The sequence below is a fragment of the Ochotona curzoniae genome, unplaced genomic scaffold (assembly GCF_017591425.1).
Source record: "Ochotona curzoniae isolate NIBS_2020 unplaced genomic scaffold, NIBS_Ocur_1.0 contig_2321, whole genome shotgun sequence".
In the NCBI taxonomy this organism is placed as follows: domain Eukaryota; kingdom Metazoa; phylum Chordata; class Mammalia; order Lagomorpha; family Ochotonidae; genus Ochotona; species Ochotona curzoniae.
Window position 1 is genome coordinate 24,244,409 of NW_024465421.1, and position 6,000 is coordinate 24,250,408.

Here is a 6,000-nt window from a genome sequence, read left to right on the forward strand (position 1 = left end):
TCTCCATCCTCTCCGGGGAGTCCGCTCTCACGTAAACTTCCCAGCACATGGACCCCAGGACAGGGCCCCCATTCCAGAGCCATAAGCCAGCTATCCTCAGATCTCAGAACTTGGCCCCCAGTCACCCAAACTTAAGACACTTCCAGAGCCCAGCACAACAGCCTAGCAGCTAAAGTCCTTGCCTTGCACACACTGGGATCCCATATGGGTGCAGGTTCTCATCCCATCGGCCCCGCTTCCCATCCAGCTCCCTGCCTGTGGCCTGGGAAAGCAGTCGAGGACGGCCCAAAGCCTTGGGACCTGCACCCGCATGGGAGCCCTGGAAGAAGCTCCTGGCTCCTGATCGGCGCAGCACCAGCTGTTGCGCTCACTTGGGGAGTGAATCATCAGACAGAAGATCTTCCTGTCTCTCCTATCCTCTGTATATCTGACTTTGCAATAAAAATAAATCTTTAAAAACAGGATACTTCCTGTCCCCCAGGGTACACACTGAGACCCTCAGATACGGAGATGCAGCTCCCACCCCCGAGAGCCCAGGACATGGCCCCTCTAGAACTGGGACCTGTGAAGGCAAGTGAACATAGACTGAGCCTGGCCAGCCGGCGAGTGACAGGACCCCCACGCACGCATGATGAAACAGGGAGAAGTGATGTGGTCTCATGGTGCCCTGGGGCCGGCAGAGACCCCACCTGCTCCCCGTGTTGGCCTGTGGTCTCGGCTGCAAGCAAGGCAGGCCCATGAGACGGGGAGCCCATGAGATGGGGAGCCAGGGCCACCTCTAGTCGTCCGCAAGCTCCCAATGGCCACTGCCTCTTGGCCTCTGGCCCAAGGAGACAGGAACCACACCCATAGCCCAGGCATGTCCAGGGCACTGGACAACAGGGACCATGGGGACCTGGGGCTCAGCTCACCATGGGACGTGCATGGGAACGGGGCATGTGTGGCTCAGTACACCGAGCCAGACGGGTTCACTGTGGGCAGGCCCCAGCTGGGGACAGCTGGCTGTCACCTGTCAGCCAACTACAGCCATGCTGGCAGCAACCAGGCCAGGACTGATCCAGGCCACTCAGCTCACCAACCGTCGTGCCAGAGATACCAATATGTGCCACACTCATGCTGGCAGGGGTGGGGCCACCCCTTGCCCACTGAGTAGCCCCAGGGCTTGGCCCACGCAGCAGGAGGCATCACGGGGCAGCAGCAGAGGGCAGAGCCCAGGGGTGGGCAGCAGATACTTCCCCCTCATCTTGGTGTCAGTGGGGTACAGGGACACGGCACAAGCTGAGTCTGAGAAGCAGGCACCCCCTCCTCCAACCCTGCTGAAGGCTCCTAGTCTGAAAGCCACATCCTGCACTGCCCAGGTGCCCCCACATTCAGAGGGACCTCCCTGCATACCCTCCCCATCCTCAACCTGCAGTCACGTGGTCGCCTTCCCCCAGGCATGTCCAGCAGGACTGCAGGTGGGAGCAGGGCAGGCATGTGTGGGAGCTGAGCACACAGCCAGCCTGCTGGTCATGGGCGCAGACGCTGGCCTGGGCTCCCAGCCCAGGAGCCGCCCACAGGGGGCCCTGAACATGCCCCCTCACCTCAGGCCCCACGGGGTCTTCCAGGGACCCCCAGGGGCACAGCCCTGAGTCTTCATGAGAGCTGCGCTGTAGCCACTGTGCAGACCAGCTGATGGCACCAGGCCTGCCCCAGAGGGCCTTCCCTCTGGCACCATGGTGCCTGAGCCCAGCGGGTGCAGGCCCCAACTGAAGCCCAAGCTGTGGTCATGCCGGCCCAGGAGGAACAGGGCCGACGGGCAGCAAGAGGACACGGGAGCATCCAGGCCTTCAGACAAGGAAGAGCCACTCCCCGGGGGGACACACAGGGAGGACCCTGAGGACCTGGTCCCCTGCATGCTTAGCATGTCCAGCTCCAACCCATCCCTACACCTGCCCCTGGTCTGTGCTGTCACCACCGTGCAGTCTTACTGGCACCCCAGGGTGGACCCAGCTGGCATGGGACCAGGGCTTGTCCACACCTACACTCTCATACCAGCCAACTTAAGCCTGGGTCGCAGTCCGCAGCACAGAAGGGATTACAGGGACAGTTGACAGGCATGGGGGCTGTGACAGTGCCCACCCCGCGGTCACTGCTGTGCGACCCTCGCCCAGTCTCCTCTGCAGCCCATGCTGTCCAGGGGCCTCAGCTCCCAGGAACCGACCACCCGGACGGACGGACGGACGGCTGCCCAGCCCCAGACAAGCCGGACTCAGGTGAGGCCCCACCCCATCGTGCAGGCCGCAGCGCCCCCTGGTGTCACTGGAGGAGTAGCACAGTCGGACACTGAATTCTGCCCTGTCCCACAGCTGAGGCCAGGACATCGTGGACCCCGGGGACCCCTGGGCCAGGCACTCCAGGGACGGGCAGGAAGTGGATGAACGGACAAGCCCTGCGACCATGCCTGTGCCGCACGGAGCCAGGGCAGGCCCCACTGCCGGGGTCAGAGCTGCAGGCTGGCCACCGCCAGGCCCACACGGGAGCCTCCCTGCCTGGCTGCAGAAAAGACCCTTCAGCTGGAGAGGACCCGCAGAGGGGAGGTCACGGGCCAGGCTGGCAGGTCACACACTTGCCCTCATGGTGGCCTGCACCTGTTCCCAAGGAGGAAAAGAAAATCATGCCCACTGCAAGGGGTTCCCGCAAAGAGGAAGTCACCCTGAGGACGCAGACTCTGAGGGAACAGAACCCAAAACAGCGGGTAGTAGCACATAGTGGGGAGACCACCCTCCCCCTCACGGACCACGGGCTCGGGCCCATGACACCCACAGGGTGCCCCCACGGACAATGCAGGGTGTGCCGGGACCCCCGACCTCGGGCCCAAGCCCCCTTCCTGGCTCAGCTCCTCCCCGAGCGCCCGGTCAGCACTGGGCCGCGCGGGAGGACACCCCGTCTCGGTGGGCACCGGGGCCAGTGTCGGCCACGCGGGTCCTTCGCCCACGCCGCGGCGGAGCCCCCGCTTCCTCCACCAGGCGCCCCAGGAGCTCGCTCGCCCAACTCCGACCGTGGCGAGGGCTGCACCCCGGCAGCTGAGTGTCTCCCGGCAGGATCCCCTCGCAGCCTCCCAAATCCCAGGCGGAAGTAGGAACAACATGGGCACGGGGTCGTAGTACGAGGCCGGGGCTCGAACCGGCGCCCGCAGAGGCCTTACCCGACACGCGCGGTGCGTGGAGCCGCCGAGAGCCAGTGCACCTGTGGCGCCATCTGGTGGCGACGGCGTGGACTGCAGCCCGTCCTGGGGCGCTGCCGAGAAACGCGCCGCGCGGCCACTGACCACGCCCGTCGTCTCCAGGCCTCTGTCCGAGTCCTTCCGTGATCCCCGGGCACTTCGCTTCCTTCCGGCCGCTCGGTGTTGCAGGATTCCCGGCCCTGACGCGCAAGGCCGAGGCCCGAAACCCACCGGCGCGTCGATAGCCGTGCCCTCAGGGGCCCCGCTGCCCGGTTCCATGATGGCTGCCCGACGGGCTGACTTCCCGGAAGTGGCGTCGCAGGACGCCCGCCCGGGGCCGGGAGGAGACCCGCGACCCGCTTTCCTTGCCGTCCATGCCTGCCCTGCCTGCCCTCGTCTCCGGCCTCGTATGCAGCGGCGGCCACTGGGGGTCTCCAGCAGGCTTCCCTGCCCAGGCCCTGGGGCCGTGGGAGACGCCAGGGTCCGGGCTCAGCATCCTCGGGCTGACAGCCTCCCCGGCGTGGGGTAGCCATTTCTAGGCCAGTGACCCAGTTAATGGCCTGATTCACGCAAGAGCCTCCAGGGCAGCCACGCAGTCAGATGCCACGAGGGAACTCTCCTCCCTCCTGGTCTCGGCTGCAGCCCTGGGCACCCACAAAAGGAGGCCTCATTCCAGCTTCTCGCCAAGGCTGGGCTGGGAGCCCCCACACCCACCAGGGCTGCCCCTGAGGGACCAGCCTGAGAACAGTGGACACTGCCCACCCGGGGCAACCCCAGACCCACTTCTGAGCCCGCCATGTGGCCGTGAATGACAGGCCAACAGCAGGACAGAGGCCCAGCAGGTCGCCCCGCCCCGGGGTGGGGGCAGTGCCAGGCAGGGCCTGAAGCCCCCCAAGGACTCCCGCAGACCAGCCGTGCTGGAGAGGACACTGCAGCCCTCAGGACTCCAGGCAGAAGCCCCAGCCCCAAGCTGTCCCGAGGGGCTGCAGACAGGAGGACAGCCTGGAGTCTCCAGTGGGCCCCCTCCCAATCCTGGGGACCCAGGACCCCCACCCCAAGCAGTATTCTCTGTACCCAAGGCAGAGCCCTGGGCAGCTGGCTGATACAGCCCTCGACCCAGATCTCAGCATCTATGCCCAGACATGTGTCCACCCCAACCCTGCCAGGAGGGGCAGCCATCTGCCCCTGAGACTGCGGGCACCAGTGCCTTAAGCTCCCACCCCCTAAATCCATAGTAAAAATAATCCTTCATTTGCCTGATGCGCCCCAGTTCTGCAGGCACGTCCTGGCCCAGCTGTGCATGCATGCACCACGACCCTGGGCACAGGCGTCCCACTTGCTGGCTCGCAAGGGGCTTGTGCACTGCGGCAGCACCAGCCACTCCCACATAGGACTGGGTTCCTGAGGTGGGGCGGGGTGTGCATCCAGGACAGCTCAGTCTGTGGGGGGATCCTTCAGGAGCTGGGCTCTGCCACCTGAGGCACCTGTTGCCAGCTGGAGCCCCACAGCCAGGAGACGGAGCCCACGTGTGTCAGCTGAGTGGCCCCATGGGCAGGAGGGAGGGGCCGGGGTGAGCAGGCGCAAGCAGACGCCTGGGTCCCAACTGTGGGCCAGAGCACCCCAGGGAGCTCATATGAGGGCACAGGGTGGGAACCTCAGCCACCCCTCGGCCTTTGCAGACCAGTCCCAGTGTGCCCAGGTTGGCGGGTCACTGCCACCCCCCCTGCCCTCCCAACCATTGGCCAGTGAGTGAAGGGTGAGGCCAGGACAGGGGCAGACCAGCCCACAGGCACCGAGGACCTGCCCTGACCTACAGATGACAGAGGCCACAGAGGGCAAGAGGTACCTGACCTGTCCCAGCTGATGGCAAATTCACCGCAAGCTGCTGCCCACCCCAGCTGAGGCCCGGCCCAGAGTAGGAGCCCACTGCACCAGGCAGCCCTCGCCTGCAGGTTCCACTGGGGACTGGCAGCATGCCCAGCCCTGGGGCGGTGCCAGGGCGCCCAGTGGCAGGAGTGGGCGGGGCACCTGCCAGGACTCTGCCTGCCTCACCAGGCCAGGCTCAGTACACAGCACCCAGCCCTTGCCATCACTTCACCCTTGCAGTCACCTTCCAAGGTAAGTGACCCAGGAGGTCTGGAGACCGCAGGGCTCTCCCACCCAGCTCAGGCCACGGGGCTGACCCCCGATTCCTGGGGGGGTGCGCTACTGCCCTGAATGTGCTGGGATTGACACCCCAGCACTGCGCAGCGCCCGCCGAGCTCCGAGCCTCAGGGGCCGGCAGGGCGCACGGCTGGGCTGGCTGCAGCAGGAGGCTGGAACCGGGCGGTGAGGGTCCTGCTTACAGATGTGCTGGGAGTGAGGAGGGGGGAATGCGAGTCCCCTCCGCGTGCTGCCTGTCCCCTCAACACACACATTCCACCCCCCCCACCCCCACCCCCGCTGCAGGGCTTCCCTGTCTCCCGGAGGGGCCCAGCTGCCCCGGTGGGGTAGCCACCCCCAGCAAGTCCTGGGCTGCCCAGGCCCCCAGAGGCACCATCACCAGCCCCACCTCCATCCCTCCCAGGATGCAAATTGCAGCCAAATCTTCCTGGCCCAGTGGGGCCACTGGCTGAGGGGTGGAACCCTCACAACCTGGAGGTGTCGGTGGGAGCCCCTGCTGGAGCCCCCGGTGGCCGTGGCCCTGCTTAGCCCCCAGGGGCAAGGCAGCAGCCTGGCCTCCCTGCGGCACCCCGGGGATGGCCGAAGGGGTGCCTCCGGAGGCTCTGCAGCCGCTGCTGTTGCCCCGCAGCCAC